Source organism: Cupressus sempervirens, chromosome 3, assembly GCF_028749045.1.
Source record: "Cupressus sempervirens isolate cs-2001-9-10 chromosome 3, ASM2874904v1, whole genome shotgun sequence".
NCBI lineage: Eukaryota > Viridiplantae > Streptophyta > Pinopsida > Cupressales > Cupressaceae > Cupressus > Cupressus sempervirens.
Window position 1 is genome coordinate 283,724,654 of NC_143120.1, and position 27,123 is coordinate 283,751,776.

Genomic DNA, 27,123 nt, shown 5'->3' on the forward strand with positions numbered 1-27,123 from the left:
TCTTGTTTGAAGTTGTTCATCTTCCATGACAAGGTAACCAATATCAATTCTAAGGAGATGAGTACACATGATAATAAAAGGTGAAAAACTACATTCAAAGAGGGAGAATAGGAACCCTACATTGGACTACAACCATTATCCCGAGCCTCCATTTTTAACAACATAATACAACTTACCCTGAGCCAATCAAGCCTCATATGGGAAACCTAGTCCAACTTAATTCTATCACAAAAACATGCAAGTTCTTCTATGAATTTTTAATTCAGCATGGAAGTAGTCAGTGGAAGTGGAGAAGGCCTCTCTTTCTTTACCTCTTCCTATAACTTTCAATCATATGCTGCTGATCAGGGCAAATGGCTTGGCCTCTCCCAATAAAAAACATGTGGGAGCTTAATGAATCAGATTCTCATTGTCAAGTTTAGCACAAATGGGGACAACTTTAATCCAAACCATAATCATGTGGGAATCAATATCAACAATATTCAAAAGTGATATTTTTGATGATGCCATTCTCAAAATTGAAGATAATGGGTTGCATGGGTGGAATATTATTGTCCTATTAAATAACTTCATGGATTTCTTTTACAATCCACCAGGATCATTACTACATTTAGACCAGTGAAGTTAATCTTGTGGTAAGATATGCTACTGAGTTAGTTTCATTCCCCAATTTTCAAGGTCAGTATTTTAGCATCCACCAGGTTCAAAACAAAGACTCAGGTGGTGTACTCATGTCTATTTACTTTATTAGCAGTGGCAAGAGGACACTTTTATTTAGAAACCACTAATTAGTGTCTACCCTAATGAGCAAGAACATATCATGTCAACAATGTCATAAATAACTAAGCTATTAGCCAAGAAGAGAAAAGGGAATATAATTGCAAATACTTGTACAAAATAAGATGAATTGCATAGTCATCCATGTTTATGGATGAGTTTTGATTGTTTATCTTCTATTTGAGCTTCTCCTTCTCATATGGGAAAACATACTTGACATAATGACATAATTATCTTTTCCCCCCCTAAAATTCTCATTAAATTAAATCATTTAATAGTTTCCTTGGTTGATTTAATTACACTTTAAAACCAAAAAATATAACACATACTCCAATAAGACAAATCAACTAAAAGACAAGGTATGAAATCAAACTCAAGGGTACAGCTCTTGAATTCACACCACCTTGAAAAATTTGGAAGAGTAGAGAATCAATAATTATCTTTTATCATAGTACAAAATAGGCTTGGGTTTAGGATTTGGACTTGAGAATTATCTCCCCTCTTTTATCATTGAGATACCATGTTAGGGCATGCTTATCTTAACAATTCAGGGAAGTCAATGCTCGATACCTTCAACCTACATAAAAGTCAAGCTTGTAAATATGCATATATATCTAAACCAAAGAGGAAATGATAGAGAGTGGTACATCAAGCAGATCTTGACTAGCATGTGACAACCATTTCCTCCTTCAGCCACATCACATATGCCAAAAATAAAGTAAAACATACATGTACATGATACACATGAAAGTATGGGGTAAGTATCCATAAATACTATATGTAAATCATCCATATAAAACATCATCATGAAATGAATAACCACTATCAATGATAACACATAAAATATCCAAGTACAGAGTAGCTCATAAAATATATGATCAAAACTTGTAAATAGTATCAACCAAATTAGGTAACAAAGTACCACTAAATCAAATCACATAAGCATGAAAGCTAGCCTAAATGAATTTGACAATATAATTGAAAGAAAAATGGGGTAGGCACTACATAATAGTTATACAAGGTCCAATTGTTATTATGATATATGGGCTTGCATTTAATATTTCTACATATTTATGATAAATAATTGAGAGGGGAAGGGGATAAATCAATTATGATTAGTTATCCTATAGTACCTTCAAACTTTTTAGTACCCAAAAAAACTTCATAAAAATCATAAAAAAACGCTCAGTGATCTCATTATACTTCTTAGTTTACTCACACAATCAAATTACTCCAAATTGTTCATTCACTATATTTGTTATTATTGACTGTCAATAATAAAACTTAGTTGTTACTGAGTTGCAATAAAAAATAAATAACATAAAAATCAACTTGCAACATAACAAAAATCACACATTTGACACCAAGATTTTTAATGTGGAAACACTGTACAGGAAAAAAACAGTTGGGACCAAAAACCCAAAATTTTCACTCTTTTGAAGTGAGCTCTGCTAGAAGCCAACCTTGTTAAAGATTTACATACACATTATTAATGTGACCTTGTTACAGGATTTACACCAAAGATCATCTAGACCTTTTCACTCGATCCTGTCTAAAGAGTGGTCTACTCTAGAGGACTTATAAACACCATTAATCGATGTTACCATATAAGATTTCATAGAATTGTTAGGTCCACTTGGTTAATGAGATTTTTCTCTACTACAATGATTATAAATTAATAGTATACATTGATTTGTTAGGTTTAGCACTATCTTGCTTAATCAAGTCTCTTTTTTGTTCACTTTGATTTTGATCTCTATCCTTTGATCTTTTACTTGTTTGATTCATACTTTCACTTTTTCTCTTAACTTTTCTTCGACCTTATCCTTGTCTACTAGTTTCACCTAGCTCTTCTTTCCTCTTTAACAACTTCACACTTTGATCTTCTCCTTAGCATTTGATCAACAACATCAACAATTCCATCAGCAATCAAAAAACTTGTTTGAAACTACTCCTTAAATAGTAGTCTTTGAGCTTCCAAATTCTTCCAATTATTGCCACTTAATCTCAATTATTGATCTTATGTTCATTGCATGTAAAAAATTAGATGATATACATTTTATAAAACTTCATGCTCATCCTTATCCTTACTTAATCTCCATCATTATATCTTTATTTCATTTTTCTAGGGTAAAAGTACAAAGCTGTGTCACCTTTCAGGCTGACTTATCAGAATGACAAAATTTTAGGATTTCTATCTAAAAATCAATTTTGTTCAAACATATGATCTAGATAAATTTATTCTAGCCAACTTATATATGGTCTCACACTTTTCCAATTGGAAATTTCTATTAAATGTATGTTTTATACTAGTTTCTTTCCAATTAGTAAAGAAATACAATTATTTCAGAAAACTGACGGTTCAATAACTCCAACTATTTTTTATGACAAATTTTCAATAACATATAAACACTATTTTATAGAGCTCAAAGTCAAGAATATTCTCATATAGATTTTATAGTGTTTTAATTAGATATAGTATATTGTAATTTAAAAATTCTACAAGCACATGTTTTAACACTAAAAAAGATGTCAATTTTGAGAAAGAAAAAAATATTAAATCATATCAAATTTTAAAAAAATTATATATGATGTTCTAGAGGAGAGAGTCCTCTTCAAGAATGTATAATTTTTCTTTTGGTTAGAATAGGTTTGTTTTGTAAAATGTGGTGGGAGGCGACAACTATCAATTTTAGGTGAGTTCAATGTTGAATCATTACAAAAGAGAAAATATAGGTCTAAAGCCAATTTTTATTTTTTGATTGTTCTATCTATATATGTTAGCTATAACATAGTCAGAGATCAAAGGGAAATAAGTTTATTTCCATATAATTTTGTGGTGGGAACTAGAAACCTAATTTTTAGCATTTTTCAGCAACTAAAAATTTATCTATAAAGAGGAAAATATATCAATTCTTATTCCAAATAATTATTAAAAATTATAATCCTAAAATTCATCCATTTCTACACATTTCATTAGTTTACTTCATTTTTAAATTTCAAACAATAATATTAGTTTTATGTCGTTGAATGTGAACAACTATAATTTTATTAGCCTTTTCCTTTATAAAAGGGTGACACAAGTTTGTGTTTTTACCCTCCAGTCATTGATCTTCTATCAAACTTTGACTCACACCTCTAAAATTCTCAAAATTTCTTTAATTCCTTCAAAAGTTGGCCTCAGATTCTAACTTTATAGACTTGTTCTTCTTGTTGTTACTCAGGAAACATAACATATCACTTAGGTAAAACTTTACTCCGTCAACATTAAACCCACTCGGGTAACACTGAATGTTCACTTGCTTAGTTAATTGCTTAGTGAACATTGTAGTCACTATGTGAACACAATCTTCCTTCTTTAATCTTGCCACTTAGTATAGCTTGTATAACATATTACATTATAATATTACATGATTGTACAGTAATCAAACCAACATTACATTATCAGTATCCAACGCATTCAAGTGCCCATTGAATACCATACATATCAACTCTATCTTCAAAGATACTTTCTTTGAACTGTCTTCACCAATCAACTTCATATAAAACTTTATCATAATGTCTAATCAACTAAGACTTGAAATCAATGACAACATAAAAAATGATATGAATCTTTTACATATATTCATAGCATTCTCAATTGTATCATCAATTGGGGCTAACAATCTCCCCCTCTGGCATTGATGAAAACCCAATATAATTTTACATTACAAAGTTCATTACATAAGTTAATAAAATGTATGCATAGACAATAATAAAATTTTTAAACTCTTTATCTTCATCATCAAGTTCTCTATAACTCGGTCTGTATCTTCAACAACAACAATCTTCAACATTTCTCCCCCTTTAGGTATGGTCTTCTTCTATTCAACTTTACTTTCATTCTTTCAAAATTACTCGCCCTTTATAAATGCTCTTATTCTCTTCATCTTCGTTGACTCCCTTTGATAAATATCATCTCTCCCTTTGGTATACTTCTCTTACTTATTCTCTCCACTGATGTTCCACTAATTCTCTCCCTTATATGTATACATCTCCCTTTTATAGGTTCTCTCCTCCTTTATTGGTTCTCTCCCCTTTTGAAAAAAAAGCCAAAGGTCATTATAAGTTCCAATGTGAAACTTCCAAAATCTTCTAATTATCCTTGTACTTACATGTATAGTTTACATAAGTTTCATCAAAATTATTTTTACAACTTCATAAATGTTCCCACATGGTGAACTCTTGCATCAAATCCACAAAGATATTTATGTTCATCAATGAATTGATGCAACATGCATCTTCACCTAGTGAGTTTTTGATACGGATAAGACCCTTGTTTACCTCTTAGATACTCAAAGGCATTGTTAGGTAATAGCTTAAAACATATGTCTGCAATTTGTTCTTTAGACTTCACATATTCAAGTCTCACTTGTTTCTCTTATACTTTATCTCTTAAGTAATGATACTTGATTGATATATGTTTTGCTTTTGCATGCATCACCGGGTTCTTTGATATTGCACTAGTGTTATCACAATAAATAGTAATATGTTTGGTTATCTCTTCTTAATACCTTTCAATAATTATTTTATCCATATAGTATTTGAACAATTGATTTTAATAAGAAGATAATCAACTTCGATAAGTTGTGAAATAAAACTTTTTTCTTGCTAATCCATGTAATCAATATTTCTCCTAGAAAGAAAGCTCCACCACTTGTGCTTTTTCTATCATCAACATTACTAGCCCAATCGACATTTGTGTAGAATTTAAGATTAAGGTCATCATCTTTCTAATACTATAAGCCAAAATCTTTAGTTCCTTTTAGATATCTGAATATCCTCTTCATAGTAGTCATGTGTGTTTCCTTTGGATTAAATGAAAACCTTGCAACTATACCAACAACATGTGCAATATTTTGGTCTACTATGCACAAAATTCTATAGTTTTCCAATCATGGATATGCATTATGTTTCATTTACCTCCGTAGATGTATCTTCCTTTGATAATTTCACTCTAATTGCCATAGGTATACTGACTATCTTAGACTTATCCATACCAAATGTCTTCAAGATTTTCTTCACATACTTAGACTATGTAACATATATACCATTCATTGTTTGATAAAAATATAATATAATGAATTATTTGATCTTAACAACACAAACATCTTAAATTCTGTACTCATTTGATCAAAAAATATCTTACACAACATGTCATTTCCTCCAAATATAACCATTCACAAATATTTTAGTAATCAACACCATATCATCAGATTCACATTTCAATTAAAAATTACTGTTTTGACTTGTTCTAGCACATTCAATCTTAACCAAATATGAGTGTAATCTTCCATACCATGCTCTTGGTGCTAGTTTCATTCCATAAAATGCATTGTTCAATTTGCAAACCATGATCCTCTAATCAGGTTTAATGAATCCTTCAGGTTATTCAATATAGATTTCTTCTTCAAACATTCAATTTAGAAATGTAGATTTGACATCCATTTGATAAAATTTAAACTTCTTATAGGTAGCATAGGCCAACAATGCTCTTACTCCCAATCTTGCCACATGTGAAAAATTCTCACCATAATCTATTCTTTCTTCTTGTGCATAACCTTTGCAAATAAATATTATCTTGTTTTTTACTACTTCTCCATTTTTATTCAACTTAGTTATGAAAATCCATTTTTTTAAAATTGCATTCTTATTAGCATGTCTCAGTACTAATGTCCATGTGTTTTTCTTCTCAATTTGATCAATCTCTCCATTCATAGTATTTATCCAATTCCCATTCTACAATGCAACCTTAACTATTCTTTGTTTAAAATCATCAATCAAGCATGTATTATCTCTTAACTTACTTCTTTTCTACACTCCAATGCTTTTGTCTCCAATAATTTATTCAAGGGAATGATTCTTCCTCACATATTTTTCCAATAGAGGTTCAACTCTCTAATTTTCAGCATTTTCTCCACTTGGTAGGGGTTCTACTTCTTTTTTGGGGTGTACTATTTGGTGTCAGGCAAGGAAGTATATGACTAAGGTAACATTATTTGGTTCTTGGTAGCTATTGGTTGTAACTTAGGTAGTGTGTCTAGTGCCTCTTCATACACATACACAAACTTTTTATAATCTTTGAGTTCCCTCTTGCTTTCCACTTTGTTCTTTTCTACAAACTCATCAATCCTCACATTTGCACTTTCAATCATTTTTTAGTAGCTTTGTTCAAACATTTATAACCTTTTATATAAAATGAATAGCCAAGGAATATACATGCATCTCCTTTTGAATCAATTTTACCATTTTTTCCATCCTTGTGAATGTAACACCCACTTCCAAAGATTTTGAAATAATTTGCATTAGGTGTATGACCACAGGAGAGTTCATAGGATATTTTGTTTGTTGCTTTCTTCAACTAAAATTAGCTGAGAGTATAAATAGCATTACTAAGAGCTTCTCTCCAAAACATCTATGTAACATCTTTTTCAACCATTAATTTCCTTGCACAATCAACAATTGATCTATTTCTTATAGCAACAATACAATTATGTTGTGGTCTCCTTGGTGTAGGTAGTTGTCTCTTAATACCATTCTCAACATAAAAGTTAGTGAATTCAATAGACATAACTGATGCAGGAGCATCGTGCATCATGAAATAAAAGCGGGTGTTATAAAAAAAGATCAAAGGACAAAGAAAGTGACAAAAATTAGAGGAAAAATAATTTTAAAAAATAGAAAAGAAAAAAATAGTTTTCATTTCATTTATTGAGGTGTGTAGGTAGCATCCTAGATTTTTTGGGAAGTTCCTTAAATCATGCATTTAATCTTTTTTGTGATCCACAAAGGTAATGTAATTTTCTAATTGGCCACATGGTGGTGCTTAGTTGTATTTGGGTGGGAATAAATATTTTTTGTAAGGTAGTTGTATTTACCTTTTATCCCACATTTTTTTTTGTATTTGTAACATCTTGGGTGGTAAGTGCCTATTTAAGAAAGGCATATGAAAATTTTTAATCAATCTCCCAAGGTGTGATCTCTTCTTGTATAAAATCTTGCAGAGAAGGATGAAACATAGGAGGGAAGTTGGAGAAGAACTAGTAGCCATGGCTTGGGAAACAAGGAGATTGCTTAACAGCTTGAGAGCACAAGTTTATATTTTCCTTGGAGGTTTCTACCATAGTGTGGATCTACACTAGCTAGGGTTTCGATTGGATTTTGAGGATCTCATAGGACTATTACTTGTTTTGTATTTGGTCATTACCGGGAAGGCCTTACAGCCTAATACATTGCATGTAATCAATTATTTTATGAATAAAGAGTTGTGTTTGGTATCAAATCTTATTTCTTGCATTGTGTTTCTATTGTGTGGTTATTTATTGGGGGCTAGGACATCTCCTTTGGGGATTTTACTATCTTATACTACATCAAGTGTTATCAAAGAAAAGGTTTTCTCGAGTGTGTAGACAGATTACCAAAGTTGAGGTAGTTTGCATTAAGACCTGGGGTGAAGATTATCTAACCGTGATTGGATCAGATCAATCTTGTGGTGGATTGTTCCTTATGGAGTCCTAGATATATTTATTGTGAGGTGATAATCATGGTTCTAACTTAAAAGTGCAGAGGACTTGCAGATGGCTTGATGGTTGCAAAGATGAAAATTTGATCTTGTTGACTAAAAGTTTAATCTGGTTAATGGTTGTTAAGAGGGTAAACTTATTGTAGAGGGTTTGTGAGGATCTTGGAAGATGTCTCTAAGAAGATTGAACCCTATACTGATTGCAAATGTTTGTGATGTAATGGACAAGAAGATTTTAGATATGTCTACTTGGTTGGAAGATAGATAGACTAATTGAGTTAGGGAAGGGATAGTTGAGTTTTGTAGAGATTTATGGAGTTGGAGTCTATTGATCCGGAAGAGAGTTGTTTGACCAATTAAGAAGATTATGAAGAGAAGACAATTTTTTATTGGGGAAGAGGTAAAGGATGACTACGATAAAACTAAAGAGGTTTGTATGGTTGGTTTTGTTGACCAGTTTATGAAAACTGATATGAAACCTATAGAGAAACTTGCCGTTCTTGCTTAGATACCAAGCTTATAGAAGAGATTTCTAACCTTTTTGATACTAGAAAGGAGATTTTTTTTCATGATAAGTTGGTTGGATATGACATGAAATTGCAAGGCATCTTATTTTGGATGATGATATTGCTGATTATGAGGATTTACATATGGATGAGAGATCTTGCAAAACTTTTTTTGTAATTGCTATTGTCTTTGGTTGTAATTGGGAAGGACCTACAACCCAATACATTGCATGTAATCAATTATTTTATGAATAAAGTGTTGTGAATTAGTTTAAGATCTTGCATTGTTATTGTGTTTCCACTATGTGGTTATTTGCTAGGGGCTAGGACATATCCTTTGGGGATTCTTCTACCTTACACTGCATCATAAACTCACCACCTCTGTTAGATCTTAAACATTTCAATGATTTACTAGTTTCATTCTCAACTCTAGCTTTATACCATTTGAACATATAAAAATAATTTTATTTCACTTTCATGAACATAATAGTCATCACCCTATAATAGTCATCAATAAACAAGATAAAACATCTGTTACCATAATAACTTTCTTTACTAATAGGTCAACACAAATCAATATGCACAAGTTAAAAAACATCATTTTAAGTGTGTGCCTTGCTTGAAAAACTTTATTTTTTCATCTTGATTAGTTGACATTCTTTACACATAGCATTCTCAAGTTTTTTCAGATTCGATAAGCCTCTAACTCTTTTCTTTCTACTAACCTTCATCATATTTTCAAAGTTTACATGACACAACCTTCTATGCCACAACCATACATCCTCAACTTTAGAAAATAAACATGTCTCAATAGTAGGATTAATATAAATTAAGTTACCTTTGGTTTGTATCTCAGTTCTAATCACAATTCCTTCATCATCATAAATCTTGACTTTTCTATTTAGAAATTTCAACTTCTAATTGAATTATTCAAATGAGCAACACTCAAAATATTATACTTTAGTCTATGTACCAAGTAAGAACTATCATATCTGATCTTATCATTCAACATTAGTGATCCTTTACCTTGCACTGGACATGAAACATCATTACCTATCTTAACTATTCCACCATCATCAATTTCCTCAACTTATAAAACTTAGTCACTAGTCATGTGATGTGAGCATCCACTATCTTTAATCCATGAATCATTCTTTCTAGTATGTGGAATGAGTGCAGTTTCACTTTCATACCTTTCTATATTGGGATCTTCCTTGATTGCAACATATACCATCCCAACTACTTCCTTCTCTTCATCAGTATTAGACTTAGTGTGCTCTTCTTCAATAATACAACATGATTTCTTCTCTTTGTCTTTGCAATCCTTGTTCTTCCTATATTTGTCATCTTTCTTTTCATTTCTGTCACTCTTGCTTTTGTTAGGAAAATTAGCAACAAAATGACCAACTTCATTGCACTTGAAACAAATCAAGGGAAATTTACCTTTGTATTTACCTTTACCTCTTGACAACCTTCTTACAAGAAATGCTTCAATTTAATCCAAATCCTCCTCATATTTGGACTCATTTTCTTCCTTACTTTTCTTCTCTTTCTTTTGACTTGCCATGGTTAATGAATATTTAAAATTATTTTTATAATAGCTTAATTAAAATGTAGTCAACTGATCAACTAAACTCTTAAGTGTCAAAATAATATGAGGCATAGCTCTCACTTCTTGAATCACAAAAACTTTGATAGAATAAATAGGCAAAAGAGTTCTAAGAACTTTGCTTGCAATTTCATTGTCATCTATAATTTCTCCAACATCTATGATTGCACTTACAACTTATTTGATTTGGTTCACATATTGTGCATCATTCTCAACATCCTTCATTCTCATGTCATCATACTTGTCTCTATTGGAATCGTGAAGAAGTATGGATGGATGAAAGAAAATGACTATAAGCAACACAAAGAGAAGAATGTGAAGTTAAATAGAGCAGATCAAAAGTGACGGGAACTTCTTTGCGAAGGTTTCATTGTGTGATCCAAAGTTTGATATTTGGATCTGAGGTCTGTCACTTGGTCTACAAGGTCTGACAGTGATTGGTCTGGTTGACAAGACAAAGGAAAGGAGTTAAAGTACAATACATACAATTATTTTGCAATGAATAGTTGAGAGATCATTTAGACAGTGATTTTAGTGGTCTTGCTCCATAATCTATTTAGATAGTGGGTCCTTCTATCTTTTACAATTCCTAGTAGGGTTGGCACAACTTCTAATAGGGTTGGAATCTTCTACCAAGGATTCAAAGTCTCCTAACAAGGACTAGAATGTACTAAATGTTGTAATAGACTCCTAATAGGGTCCATCCTCTAATAAGGAATATTTATATTAGTACATCATCTTATGGGAATCGTCCCCACTAGGGTTTTCCCTCTGATCAAGGGTTTCCCTAGTTAACATATCTAGTGTAATTGTCCATGTCCATCTTGTTATGGTCGTTGTTTACTTTGGTTGAATGGATAAGATTGTTTAAGATTGATAAATATTTTAATTATTGGATAACTAATTCACCCCCCCACCCACCCCCTCAATTATCTTGGTGGACTATTATTTCTAACAATTGGTATCAAAGCATAAGGTCCTTGAAGATAAAGTTTAACAACTTTGGGAGATCCATGAAGAACATGTTCAAGAAAGATAGTCCGAAGTTCGATGGAACAAATTATGATAGATGGAAGGAAAATATGAAGACACATCTATTGTGCATGGGTCTAGGACATTGGATCTTGACAAAATCATCAAAGAAAATCACAACTAAAAGTTATTTGAAAACTTGTACTGAGGAAGAAAGAGATCTTTTCATGTGCAACATAAGAACCAGTGAAACACTATTGTCTATACTTCCTGAAATTGAATATAATCAGGTAAAATCACTTGGTACTTCACAGTTGATTTGGAAAGCTTTGGAAAATAGTTTTGAAGGTGATGAACACTCTAAGAAATTGAGGCTACAAAGTTAGATTTGTGCATTTCAAGATGCTAAAATGATGGAAGATGAATCTATAAGAACACATGTAGGTAGAATATTAGAAATTACTACAAGTATCAAAGCTCAAGTAGGAACCAAAGAAGATGATGAGGTTATATGGAAGATATTGAAGATCTTAACACCACTTTTAAGTTAGTAGTAAAAATGATACAGTTATTGATATCTTGTACCAAAGCTTTTACAAAGGAGACATTGCTTGGGAGACTTGAAGTAGTTGAGAATGAGCTTAGACAATCTGGTGAATTGACTAGAATAGGAACAACTTTCAGTGCCTTGAATATTCCACCTAGTTTATCAAGGAGCATAAGTGCTAGAGGAGAATTTTCTAGTAGTAGCAGATTTGATGAGGATCGAAAGATTGAAGAAGGAGTAGCCCTTCTATTAAGAACAGAAAGCGATGGTAAGAAAATCTTTAAATGTTGGACTTGCAATGAATTTTCTCATTATGCATCTAAGTGTCCTAAAAGAGAGAAAACATATAGAGGAAATATTGATGAAAGTGAAAAGTTTGCAGAAGAAATGAAAAAGAAATTTGACATGAGTATGATAGGAGAAATGAAATATTTTCTAGGATTATAAATTGTGTAGGACAAAGAAGGAATCTTTATTTCTTAGACTAAGTATTTGAAAGATTTATTGAAAAGGTTTGGTTTGGAAACATGTAAACCCATTGGAACACCTATGGTAACTAGACATAAGTTATCTACAAAGGATGAGACACCTACTGTTAAGTAGAAGAAGTATAGATCTATGATTAGAGGATTGCAATATCTGATCACACAAGGCTAGATATAGAAAATGCAGTTGGAATTGTTTTAAGATTCCATGTTGATCCTAAAGAAGCACATCATGTAGCAGTCAAAAGGATATTTAGATACCTAAAAGGAACACTTGAGTTCATATTGTGGTATGATAAATCTAATGATTTCACTCTATATGCTCATACTAATGCTGATTGGGCAAGCATTATGGATGACAGAAAGAGCACTAGTGGTGAAGCCTTCTTTCTCGGAGGAAGATTGGTTTCTTGGATAAGAAAAAAGAAGGATTGTACCTCAAAAAGTACAATAGAAGTAGAATATGTTGCAGCAACAAACAATTATAATCAAGTTGTTTGGATGAAGCAGATGCTTCAGGATATAAGGATAAAATTCAATGAACTCGTTGTTATACATTGTGACAACATAAGCACAATAAATATGTCTAAGAATCTAGTGTTTCATTCTAAGACCAAGCACATTGCTATTAAGTATCACTTGTTGAGAGAGAAAGTTGTAGAAAAGGAAATCAGATTGGAGTATGTGAGCACTAAAGAGCAGATTGTAGATATTTTCACTAAGCCTCTTCCCAAGGAGACCTTTGAGTATTTGCGAGGTATGCTAGGGGATATGCCCCTTCTTATATTAGAGTAGAAGATGCAAGAGTGCATCAGTCTAGTGTAACAAAGCACTATTGTTTGTTTAGACTAAATGCTAATGCTTCCTGTATGGGGGAGTATCTGCGATGGAAAAAGTCATCTAGGAATCTTGTCAGATGTTGTTTTTGAATAGTATCTTTGGACACTTGAGCTAGTCATAAATAGTTGTTGCAAAGTTTGATAGTTGCTAAAACCTTTAAAATTGATGTCAATGTGGGAGAAATATAGCATGAAAAACAAAAAACATGTAACAAAAGTACAACATGTTTAGAAGAAGTATTGTAGGAGAAGTACAACATGGAAAGACAGTTTGATGTAAAGCACATTGTGGTATATCAATGAGAGAATGATTGATGGAAAGGATTTGAAAAGAAAGGTTAACTGTCTTCTGCAGTTGGTATTCTTGGAACTAGATGTTTTTCAACTATGTTGCCATCAATGCCAAAGGGGATATTGTTGGAAGCATGAATGCTGATGATATTCCTATGGGGGAGTATTGTAGAAACATGATTAGATCATTATCATGATGATATGTTACATTCATGACTATGTTTGTCATTGATGTCAACATAGTAGTTTTTTGTGGTATTTGATAGAAGAACAATGATAAAGATCAAGTTGGTATAGATAGATCATTGAGTACTTTTAGTAGTGAGGTTAAAGAGAGATTATATTATGTGTCTAGTATCTGCAGCTAACCTCAAAAGCATAAGATATTAAGTTTGGAAGAAGTTATGAAAGTTTTAGTGAAGGCTGTTTTGAGATAGAGTTTATAAAAGCATGGTCTAGTAAACTTGTTATATCTCTTAGCAAAGTTGTTTTTTTGACAAGCTGAAGGTAAAGATGTGAAGAAGACATGTTGGTGATGATATGGCTAAGCTCACTCATCATAAGTTATGTGTACACGAAGTTAGTCAAGTTTCAAGGTGAAAGATTAATGTTATCACTAAGTGTAACATATTCTTAATGTAGTCCTATAATAATTAATTGAGAAGGTGTAACAACTGACTCAGAGGATTGCTTTATGGACTTAATATAAAGGAAGGGCATTTTCCTTTATCATGAAGAAGTATGGATGGATGAAAGTGGGTGATTGTAAGTAGCATAAAGAGTGGAATGCAAAGTTAAGAAGAGCAAAGAAAAAGTGAAGGAAAATTCATTGCCGAGGTTTTATTGTGTGATCCAAAGTTTGATACTTGGATCTGAGGTTCATGATCACTTAGTTTACAAGGTTTGACAATGATTGGTCTAGTTGATAGGATAGAGGAAAGGAGTTGAAGTACAATACATACAATTATTCTGCAAGGAATAGTTGAGATATCAGTTGGACAATGAGGTCAGTGGTCTTGCCCCAGAAGCTATTTTGATAGTGGGTACATGGTTGGCACAACTCCTAACAGGGTTGGAATCTTCTAACAAGGATTCAAAGTCTCCTAATAGGGACTCATATTTAGTAAATTTTGTAATAGACTCCTAATAGGATCCATCCTCTAACAAGGAATATTTATATTAGTACATCATCTTGTGGCATCATTCCCATTGGGGTTTTCCCTCTAATCAAGGGTTTCCCTAGTTAACATATTTGGTGTAATTGTCTATGTGCATCTTATTATGGTTTCTATTTACTTTGGTTGAATGGATAAGATTGTTTAAGGTTGATAAATGTTTTAATTATTGGATAACTGATTCATCCCCCTAGTAATCTTGGTGGATTATTGTTTCTAACATACTTGCCTTTAAATTTTTTAGCTTGAGCTCTTAGCATATTTGGATCTCTGTTGTTTATAAGTTCCAATTTGTTTCACATTTGTATAGTGAAAATGCAATCTCAATCATCAATCTATTGTGAGTCCTCTTTTCATTAATTTGTTCCACTGTCACAAGAGTAGGAGGTGTAGTGTATTCATTGTCCAACTAGTGACTAATATTATCTCCAATTCTAGATATATGTAACCTCATTCTATCTTTCCATGATGAGAAATTATACTTTTTTATCTTTGATACCTCTCTCTTATACATCTTGTGATATTTAGCTCAAGTTCCTTTAAACTTCTTTCTCTAAGAAGTGTGCTCTGATACTAATTGACAAATAACTACAGGGGGGGGGGGTGTGAACTATTAATGCTAAATTATCCTATCATACCTTCAAACTTTGTAGAACGAAAAAAAACATAAACATCATAAAAAAACACTCGACAATCTCATTATACTTCTTAGTTTCCCCATACGATAAGATTACTCCAAACTATCATTCACTATATCTATTATTACTTACTGAAAGTAAAAAAACTTATTTGTTATCTAGTTGTTATCGAGTATTAGTAAAAAATGAATAGCGTGAAAATCAACTTGCAACATAACAACAATCACACATTTGACACCTAGATTTTTGACATTGAAACCTTATAAAGGGAAAAACCACATGGGACTAGCAACTCAAAATTTCTCTTCTAGGAGCCAACCTTGTTAAAGGTTTACACATACATCATTAATGTGAACTTGTTAGAGGTATTACACAAAAATATTGAAGATATTGATCTTGTCTAAAGAGTGCTCTGCTTTAAAAGAACTCATAAACATCACTAATCTATGTTACCATATAGGATTTCATAAAAAAAATTTCAGTCCACTCGGCAACAATATAAATTAATTTGTTAGTTTTTGCACTACCTTGCTTAATTAGATCCCCTTTTTTCTCACTCTTCTTCTAATCTTTATCCTATGATCTTTTACTTGTCTGATTAACACTTTCACTCTTTCAAAATTTATCTTAACTCTTCTTTGACCTTCTCCTTCTTTTCTTGGTTCACCTGGCTCTTCTTTCCTTTTTAACAACTTCACATTTTGATCTTCTCCCTAGTATTCAATCAAAATCATCATCCACTTCATCAATGACCTTATTGATAACCCAAAAACTTGTTCAACTACTCCTTAAATAGTAGTCTTTGTGCTTCTAGATTCTTCCAATTATTGTTGCTTAATTAGAATCATTGATCTTAGGTTCTTTCCATGTAACCACTTAGAAAATATAACTTTTATTAAAATTTGTGCTTATCCTTATCTTTCTTTAATCTCCATCATTAGATCTTTATTGCAAATTTCTAGTTGTTGATCTTGTAAAAAAAATTTACTCACACCTTTAAACTTCTCAAACTTTTTTTATTTCCACCAAAAGTCAGCCTCAGATCTTCTAAATTTATAAAATTGTTCTTCTTGTTTTTACTTAGGGAGCATAACATTTCACTTATGTAAAATGTCACTTAGGCAATTCACTAAACCTGCTTGGGTAACATTGAACTTTAACTTGATTAGCCAATTGCTTGATAAACATTGTAGTCACTCGGTGAACACAATCTTCCTTCTTCAACCTTTTCACTTGGTGTAGCTTGTATAAAACATCACATTATATTATTACATGGTAGTAAAAGAATCAAACCAAAATTACATTATCATTGTCCAACTCATTCAAGTTCCCATTGAATGTCATACTTATCAATGGGCTATTTTCAACATACTTTTTTCAAACCCTCTTCATCAATCAACTTGATATAGCACTCTATTGAGTAAGCATAATGTCTAATCAACTAATACTTGACATCAATGACAACATAATAACCGATATGACTCTTTTAAATATATTCATAGAATTATAAGTTGCATAATCAATTGGTGCTAACAATTGTATACTATACATTATAAATAAATAGTCCACATGTAAATAAAAATAATAATCAAATGTTGATAACACATAAGAAGATTAAATTCATACCTTGGATGATAAAGGTCCCTACTTCACTATTGAGAAGATTAAGTTGGAAAAGTTTGAGGTCCTTGATGCAGACAATGCTAGAGTTACAGGTAAAAAGAAAATTCCCATGATTAGCAAGAGATCGAGAGAAAAGAATCCCTCTACTCCTCTAGGCCAAGAGAGATTGGTTAGCTCAGACTCTATTGAGAATAATGAGAAGAAAGATCTTCCTAGACCTAAAAGAAAAGTCACCAAGAGAAATTATGGGGAATAGGAGGATGAGGAGACGACCAATGGAGACAAAGCTTTGGATACCCCTATTGGTGGTCAGGATAGCCCTATGCATTCTGTGTGTTAGAACTTTCAAAACTAGTGATATGGAGATGATCACCTCGCCAATTAGAAACTTGAACATGGATACTCAAAATATGGGGACTACAAAAATGTGGAGATGCTTCTTAAGGAACATGTGGGAGGAGATAACCAGAAGGGGGATAATCCTGTACCTTAGAAGAAATTGATAAACATCCACCAATGAAGGATAGTTTATCTAGGTTGGAGGAAACCATCACTACCTTAATCATGAAGAATGAGGATTTGGAGGACAAGTTTGATAGGGTAGAAAATTTCTTTGTTCATGTCATGCATTCTATGACCACTACCCTCCATCTTCTTCAGGCAAAGAAGGAGGAGATAAATGATGCTAAAGACACAGAGACTACTTGCTCTCTCTATGGCTTCCTAGAGGATGACTGGATGTGGCTCTTATTGGAGAACTCAAATAAACATAAGAAAGAGAGTTAGCTCCTAGTTCCTTGTCTTTTGTTTTTATTCTTTTATGTTTACAATATACTATTTGGACCAAGTAACTAACTTTGACCCTTTTAAATTCTTTTGACTAAAACCATTCACATGCATCCAATCTATCTAATGAACTTGAAAGTAAAGACATGCATGAAAATAAAAAACACACAAATTTGGTAACCCAGAAACCCTCCAAAATGAGAAGGTAAAATTGGGGTGGGGATGACACCCACAAAATGTCACTATAGCAATGTGTCACTGTTCAAGGTTACAATGTTTGACCACTTCCAATGGTTTGCCTTGTGAAAGGCCTATCCTATTAAAGACTTTTACACTCTATCAAAAGTGACCTGGTTAAAGGATTTCGCTACCTTGCTAAAAGTAAGCCTAGTTAAAGGACTTTTGTACATTCACTTGGAATTCCACCTTGTTAAAGGATTTACAAATGGCTACTAGGCCAATCTAAGTCCATAGGATTTCCATTATCTAATACAATTTCTAGAGAGTATTAGAAAGTCTTTGACTTGATACCTTTGCAATCTTAATTGCTGATTCTAGATCCTTGTTCTACTTTGACTGACCTAATCCTTGCTTGATTTGATATGTCACTCTTTGAAGTTCTGATACTCTATTCTTGTTCAACTGAATACTACAATGCTACACTGTTCTTCTAAGTCTTTTCACACTTCCCCATGAATTTCTCTATAGTTTACCCATACACTTCATTCATCCACGCATGCAATGGGGTTTCGCCCTCCTTTTAAAGATTTTGAAGACTTAGGGTTAGGTATGAATCTATGATCCATATTCATTCTTCATTTCCTACTCAACTCATGCACTTTTCTTATTGGTTGCATGCCTTCTCCATTTTTCTTATTGGTTGCATGCTGATTGCATAGGTAATGTAAAAGATTCGTTCTTATCTTTAATATCCTTTGAGATTCTTCTATGTCGGCTCAAAAAATGGTTTACATATGAGTTTGTGAAGGCACAAACTCGTATGCTGATTCTGTGTTATTCAACTCATACTATTTGCTGATGCTTGACTCATATAGAAAAATTGGCTCACTTGGCTCCTATAGCAATTCTATTCCACTTAGCTTCTACAGTGACTCGACACCTATACTTTGCTTGACACTTGAAGATTGCTCGACACACATTGTAGCTCAGCATCAATTGTTTACTTGACATCTATATATATTTTAATCAGCATGTGTTACTAGCTCAACATGAACTTAGTAAACATCTTAAGTGTGTTGACACGAAATAGTCAAAACCAGTCTTAGATTCAACACCCATGGGGATCTTTTTGTTAAAACTTATTGGACTTTGTTTATGCTTAGAAAATTAAAGTGGGCCAAGTTTATATGTGTTTATGATAATGTGTTAACTACAAACTATAGTAGTTTTAGATATAGAAATATGTTAGTTTGGGGTTTTTTGATATTTAAAAAGGGGTAGGTTAATTTGATGGTAATGACTTACAACTAAGTTTTAGCTGGGTATTTTGCCTTTGGATCAACTTCCATTTTGGTAGCATTTTAATATAATAAACACATAAGAACCTATGTTTACTAGGGAAATAAAACATGAAGACATTCATTAAAAAATAAAATGCTGGTAAAGATAAACCCAAACTCTAACACATGAGAGCTTATAAATGTTAGACATAAGAAAAACATCAATACATTTGCAAGTTCCCCTTGTGATTACTATATTTTAGCACATGAAATTGGTAAAAATCCCATTGCTCTTGCTAGGAAAATTCCTTAATTCACATGCCCAACATTGGTAGTGATTAATATCTTCTCCTCGCAACATCACATGGTTATTTCTTGTGCATTACCCAAATTGTTTGAAAGATGTAGATGATTTCCTTCATCCTTACTATAGTTCACAATCATGAAAATGCAAAAAATGTAAAAATCCACTATGATAGCAATGTTAGGGAGATGAGTATTAATTTTCCCACACAATAGATGACCATTACACTTTATGCTTTTTGCTAGAGAAGAATCAATAACTTGTAGAATCCTAGAAACATTAGGCATTGGATGGGTCATTGTCATTTGGGTTATTAATGGAGGGAATCTATTTTTGACATCTTGAACTCAAAACCCTATCTATCCATGAGTGAGCACATGGAGAAAGAAAGTCATTAGGCATCTCTTTGATACTCATCATAACTTTTTTATTCTTTTCACATTATTTCATCTAGATATGCATTAGTTTGCAGAATCCTAGAAATATTAGGCATTGGTTGGGTCATTTTCATTTGGGTTATTAACGAAGGGAATCCATTTTTGACATCTTGAACTCAAAATTCTATCTATCTATGATTCAACATATGGAGAAAGAAAGTCACTAGGCACCTCTTTGATATTCATCATAGCCTTTTTTATTCTCTTCATATTATTCCATCTGGACATGCAAAAGGTGATGGTTTGATTGTTGTCATTTCATTTTTCTATGGTGGTCTTTATATATATTTTATCACATCATTCCATTTTTTGAACCATATTCTAGAAAAATCTAGCAGGATCTCTAAGATTTGATCGATTGAACTATTGAGGTGATCTAATAATTGTGTTAGAAGACTATTTAGAAAGGAGTCTTTGGATGTTTGAGATAATCTTGGTAGGCATCAAGTCCTCCAGTGTGTTGGGAAATTGTTCTATAACCTAATGTTCTCCAAGTTAGTTATATGAGATATTTTGGTCTGGTTTTGGGCCACTCTTAGATATCATACACCAACGAAGAAAGTAAGCTTAGAAAAATTAGTCATCTTTGACTATTTAACACTTTTAGCCTAAGAATCAAGCCTTAATATGCGATGTTTAAGCCATCTTTGGATTTTGTAATGCTCTTCTCTTTTCTTGGGTGGTGTTTTACTTATTAATGCGATGTCCATTTTGTGGCACCCAAGATTATTAATTTTAGTTGATTGAAAAACTAGATAAATAATGGGTTTCTAGTAAAATCTATTTTTTAAAAATTTATGTAGTTGGCATCTAATTTTTGATGAGACTCTGGCATTCTCCTATAGTTTGTTATAGCTTTGACCTTTTATTTTAAAACATAAAATAAATTTCCTATTTATCAATTTTTTTTTCATATAGAATATTATGAATATTGACAATAATTTTTTTAATTATAAAACATTTTAATTTGAACTAATATTATTGTCATAGTGAAAAATATTCTTCTTATGCCTATTTTACATTTCTTTAAAAAAACAAATAGACATTCCATGTCTTTACATGGAATGCAATGACATTTAATCAACCCCATATGAGTTTTGATTCTTAAACTTTACAATCACATTTCTTAATCTATAGTTGTCTTGTATTATGAGATGGTGTTGCAATAGATAATAGTGAAAAGTGTGTATGTTTTGTTATACACAAAAAATATCACAAGCAATGAATCATACGGTCACAAATAGAACCATATAATTTAAGCTTTGATACTAAGAATGTAATAGTATTGTAACAAACTAGTTCCAATTGAAAAATATATATTCCTTTTAACACAACCTTTTGAATTATTTTTGTTTATTGATTGGACCCGCACGTGTTTCCATATTTTCCTTTTAGGCCCCATATCAGCAAGTCCAAAGGCATTGTGGTTTTTCTGAGATTTTTGCAATCATAGATTTTTGACATCGTAAATTTGTTACTGGTTATTAATTCCAAATCTAGTGGTTATTAATTCCAACCCCAGCTAAACTGAAGCTATAGGTTACGCCCAAGTAGACATGGCTAATGCAAATTTAATAAACACTGATTCACCATTTTTAACTCCCAGTTTAAATTGATTGCTGTGTATGTAGGGTAAGGAATTTTGTTATTCAGTTCATATAATTATGATAATTGTTGTAAATGAATGTAGTTGTAATTTTTGATTTCTTTGTTCTATTCAATATTACAAGTTCTATTTTTTTATTTGTAGAGATATGTGTTTTTTTCTCTTTTCCTACTAAGATTGTGAATTTCACATGGTATCAGAGCCAGTTATAGGAAAGAAAAAATACAATTTTCTTTTGTTGCAGGTATAGAATATCAGATCTAAAAATGGATTCTCCATCCTCTATTATTCTCACATCGTACAACTACTTTGATTGGAAGCCTAAGATTTTACTCCAGTTCCAGAGTAAAGCCCTCTATTGAATAGTTAAGAATACAGAGGTTGAACCCAATTCAGTAGTAGAGAAATCTAAATACTTCAACTCTATGGATAAAGCATTTGGTTTGTTATGCTTGTCCATATCTCAAGAACTGTTGTTCCATGTTGAGGCATGCACAACTCCAAACGAAGTTTGGGATACCTTGGAGACCCTATTTGGAAAGAAAGATGAAATGTGGGGTCATATCCTTGAAAATGAGCTCATCTCATTAGATCCAAGGAATTTTGACAATATCCAAGATTACTTCACAAAGTTCAAAGCTTTGTTGCTTCAGCTGAAAGGATGCAGTATTGATAAGTCCAATGAAGAAAGTAAGTAAGTTCTTTCTAGTCTATCAAAGTTGGGTCCAAAATATGTAGTATTTGTTTCTTCTTTCCACATAATCAAACTCACAACAGGAGACAATTGGAAGATACCCACATTCAATGCCTTCATTGAGTCTCTAATACATGAGCAGGATACGCTTATTAAGATGGGTACCTTGAAGAATTCCAAAGCTCATGCACTCATTGTGCATACAACCGGGAAGAATAACTCTGAATCCAATCAGCAATCCAAAGGAAAGTGGAAGAAGGATTCAGATCCAAGAAAGGAAGGTAATCCAAAACCTTTAGATGGGTCTATAAGTTCAAAAGAAAAGGACACAAAGGGTAAATCAAAGTGCACCTATTGCAACCACAGGTATCATCCATAATCATCAAGCATGAAGAAGACCATTGATCTCATGGCACAGACACTTCAACAGCATAATCTTGGTGGTTTTATTCCTGAGAGTGCCAAGAAGTAGAAAGAAAGAGCACCAGAAACCAAAGGCAATGTTCATGCCTTGATAGCTATTCATTCTCCCTCAGATGCATGGATCATAGATTCTGGAGCTTCACACCACATGGTAGCTACAAAAGATGCTCTTTCATATTTGAAACCATATTCTAGTTCTCCTATTCTCATGGGAGATGGATCTCCTATAGAAGCAACTAGAATTGGGAAGGTAGAGCTTGGAATTGGAAGTTTTGACAATGTCTTGCATATCCCAAAACTCTCTGTAAATTTACTTTCTGTGTATCAAATGACACATACTGAAACCAAGAGGAGAGTTGAATTCACACCATATTCAGTCATGATCTATGAAATGCAATACAACTCCAAAATTGCTATTGGTAAGGTGAATCATCAATTTCATTTGTACACTTTCTCTAATTTTGTTGCAAAATAGATTCTACTTTACTTCTAACACATGCAAATGATGAAAGTAGAATTTGGCATGAAAGATTTGGACACCTAAATTTTAGATACATGCATCAACTTAGCAATCAGGGAATGGTAAAAAGATTGCCTACCATGGAATTCTTTAATGGAGTTTGTGAAGGTTGTGCTCTTGGAAAACATCTAGAAGAAAAGTTTCCCAAGGGAATCTCATGGAGAGCCTCTTCTCCTCTAGAGCTTTTTCATAGTTATTTAACGGGTCCTTTTCCTGAGCCTTCCATGAGCAAAGCCAAATATGTCCTTACATTCATTGATGATTACTCAAGGTACACATGGGTATACTTTCTTAAATACAAGTTTGAAGTGTTTGAGAATATCAAGCTTTTCAAAGCCTATGCAGAAAAACAATATGGAAAATTGGTTAAGATCCTCCGCATAGATAATGGGGGGGAGTATGTCAACAGTGATGTCCAAAATCTTTGTGATGAAGTAGGAATACAGTTGCGGAACATAGTTCCATATACTCCACAATAGAATGGGGTAGTTGAGAGGAAGAACCAATCTTTAAAGGAGATGGCTAGTTGCATGTTGCATGCTAGGTCACTTCCCTCAAAATTGTGGGCTGAAGCAATCAATTGTGTTTCATATATCAAAAATAGATCTTTTCACAAATCTGTTAAAGGAAAAACTCCTTTTGAAGTCTAGAGAGGTATCCAACCAATAGTCACTCATTTTCATATTTTGGGATCTCGTGCATGGGCTCACATTCCTACTGATAAAAGGAAGGCTTTGGAGCCTCAAAGCAAGGAATGTATCTTTTTTGGTTATCCAGATGGTGTAAAGGGTTATAGATTGCTAGATCTTTCTACAGAACAACTCTTCATTGAGAGGAGTGTATATTTTGATGAAAGTCCCATGCTAGCATCTCAAATGCAACATGCTACCACTTCTATGCTTCCTCCTCTCACAAATCTTGAAGATGATGGAGATACCAAAAATCTAATTTTAGATTCATCTGAATCTGATAAACATGAACATGAACATGAACATGAACATGCATGTCGTAATTGGGATTCTAGTGATGATTTAGCATCTCTTATCAGAAGACAGAGAACACAAAACTTGGCTAATATATATGATGCTTCTCATGCATTTTCAACTACCGATTCCATTATTCCAATGCATGCTTACCTTCTTCAAGTATCAGATTCTCAAACTTATGCAAAAGCTACAGGGAATTCTCATTGGGAAGCTACCATGGACGAGGAGTACAATTCTTTTATTGCAAACCAAACTTGGGATTTTGTTCCACTTCCAACCAATTGTAAAATTGTCAGGTCCAAGTGGATCTATTGAACAAAGAAATTAGAAAATGGTCAAGTGAGTAGATACAAAGCAAGGTTGGTAGCCAAAGGTTTTCAACAAGTTCAAGGCATTGATTATGATGAAACTTTTGCTCTTGTGGAAAAAATGGATTCCATTCGATTGGCTCTAGCTATTGTAGCATCAAAACGGTGGGAGATTTATCACATGGATGTGAGGAATGCTTTCCTTCATGGTGATCTAAAGGAGGAGATCTAAATGGAGAAGCCACAAGGGTATGTACTTAATTCCTCACTAGTATGTAAGCTCAAGAAATCACTCTATGACCTCAAGCAGGCACCTTGTGCTTGGTATGCTAAAATGGATTCTCATCTTCTGTCTCAAAAATTTGTGAAATGTAAATCTGATCCAAATGTTTATATGTTGAGAATATCTCACTCTTTTTTACTCATAGTACTCTATGTAGATGATCTACTAATCATAGGTGATTCATGCTCAATAATTGTGGCAACCAAGGCAACTTTGCATGATACCTTTGCTATGACAGACATGGGCCTTCTCAATTTCTTTCTTGGTCTTGAAATCAATCAGAGTGAATTAGGTGTCACAGTTCCTCAATCCAAGTATGTACGCGATCTCTTGGTTTGATTTCATATGAGTGATTGTAAATCAGCACCAACACCTTTTCTATCTAGGGTCAAGTTGGAAGATGAAAAAGATACACCATTGGCTGATTGCACACTCTATCGCTAGCTTGTGGGAAGTCTTCTATATCTCACTCATTCTTGTCCAGATCTATCATATGCATTGGGTGTTGTTTCAAGATACATGCAGGAGCCTCATGAGGTACATTGGAAAGCTGCCAAGCATATCCTTCATTATGTTCGATGAACTATTACCTATGGTATTCATTATTCAACTGGATGTATTTTGGATCTTATTGGCTATACTAATTTTGATTGGGCTAGTGATAGCATTGATCGAAAGTCCACTTTAGGATATGTTCTCAATTTAGGTTTAGGTCCCATATGCTGGTCAAGCAAAAATCAATCTTCCATTTCTCTTTCATCCATAGAGGCTAAATATAAAGGCATTGTCAAAGCTAGTGTTCAGACTATTTGGATGCAAAATTTTCTCACTGAGTTGGGTTTCTCATTTCCTCAACCGACCATCATTTGGTGTTACAATCAAAGTACATTGAAGGTTTGCAAAGATCCAATATAATGACAGCGGACAAAGCAGATCGAGATCCATATGCATCTCATCCGAGATCTCATCCATGATGACATCATTGATTTACAATATTGTCCCACGTCTCATCAGATTGCTGACATTTTTACAAAGACCTTTACTGAGAAAAAGTTTCAGTTTCTCCAGGATCTTCTTGGGGTCAAAGACATTGTAACACAATAGTTTTCTTGTCGGGGTGTTTTCATCCCACTGGGTTTTCCCTCTTTCATCATTCACTAATCTTTAGTTAGAATTAAGGGGGTGTGTTAGTGGTTATTAGTTCCAACTCCAGCTAAACTGAAGCTATAGGTTACGCCCAAATAGACGTGGCTAACACAAAGTTAACAAACGCTGATTCGCCATTTTTAACTCCCAGTTTAGATTGACTGCTGCATATGTAGGGGAAGGAATTTTGTTATTCAGTTCATATAATTATGATAACTGCTGTAAATGAATGTAGTTGTAATTTTTGATTTCTCTGCTCTGTTTAATATTACAAGTTCTGTATTTTTTAAACAGAGATATGTGTTTTTTTCCTCTTTTCCTGCTAAGGCTGTGAATTTCACAAAATTGTCTCTTTCATAATCTCATCATTTAGTTTAATATTATATTATAATTGTAGTTATGTTTAATATTATATTATAATTGTAGTTATGAAGTTATAAAGAAGATTGACAACATTTATTCAACTATTAGATAATATTTATTAATTGAAAAACAAAACACATTGTATTTGCAATTTATAATTGATTGTAGTAAAACCATCAAAGATGCGTTCAAATATTTTGATAATCAACAGTACAGTAAAAACACTCCAGTCTCCTATGCTTTGTAATCCAGAGAGAAAATGGATACAGAGCAATATATATACACACACTTTTATTTATTCTGCGAGGAACTACTATTATTGCTCGATACAGATACAGATACACATATTCATATACAAAGATACAGATACACATATTCATATACAAAAAAATTATTACAGTATTTGACTTTGTTTTGTCTTTAATACATTTTATTCGTAGATTAGCCAATAACTTCACAATCAAAACTCTAACCAAAAAAAATTCTAAAATTTTAATAAAACTGAATGCCATTTAAAATATGAATAAAAATATTTGCACTTCAAAACAAACAAACAATTGTTTTTTGGGAGAGAGTTGCGTACCTGCGTAGAGTGATACCGCCATTGTTGTCAGCAAAACCCACATTAATATTGCCCGCGCCATTTCAACTGCAGAACTTGTGTGATACGGAAAATATCTGTTGTGTAGATGAAATAAGGGAGGGAGAATATATAACAAAGATTTTAGTTAGTGACGAGGGTGGAATGTGCATGATGGTGTCTTCCTAGAACTGCGGCTTTACT

The 27,123-nt window shown here is 32.8% G+C and overlaps 1 long non-coding RNA gene across 1 annotated transcript; it reads right to left on the minus strand.

Moving 5' to 3' along the window:
• Positions 1 to 1,122: 1,122 nt before the first annotated feature.
• Positions 1,123 to 27,055, minus strand: LOC149566053 (uncharacterized). The gene is made up of 2 exons (XR_016361526.1): positions 26,923 to 27,055; positions 1,123 to 1,354 (listed from the first exon to the last, which is right to left on the minus strand). It is a non-coding gene; the product is annotated as an uncharacterized LOC149566053 (long non-coding RNA).
• Positions 27,056 to 27,123: the final 68 nt, after the last annotated feature.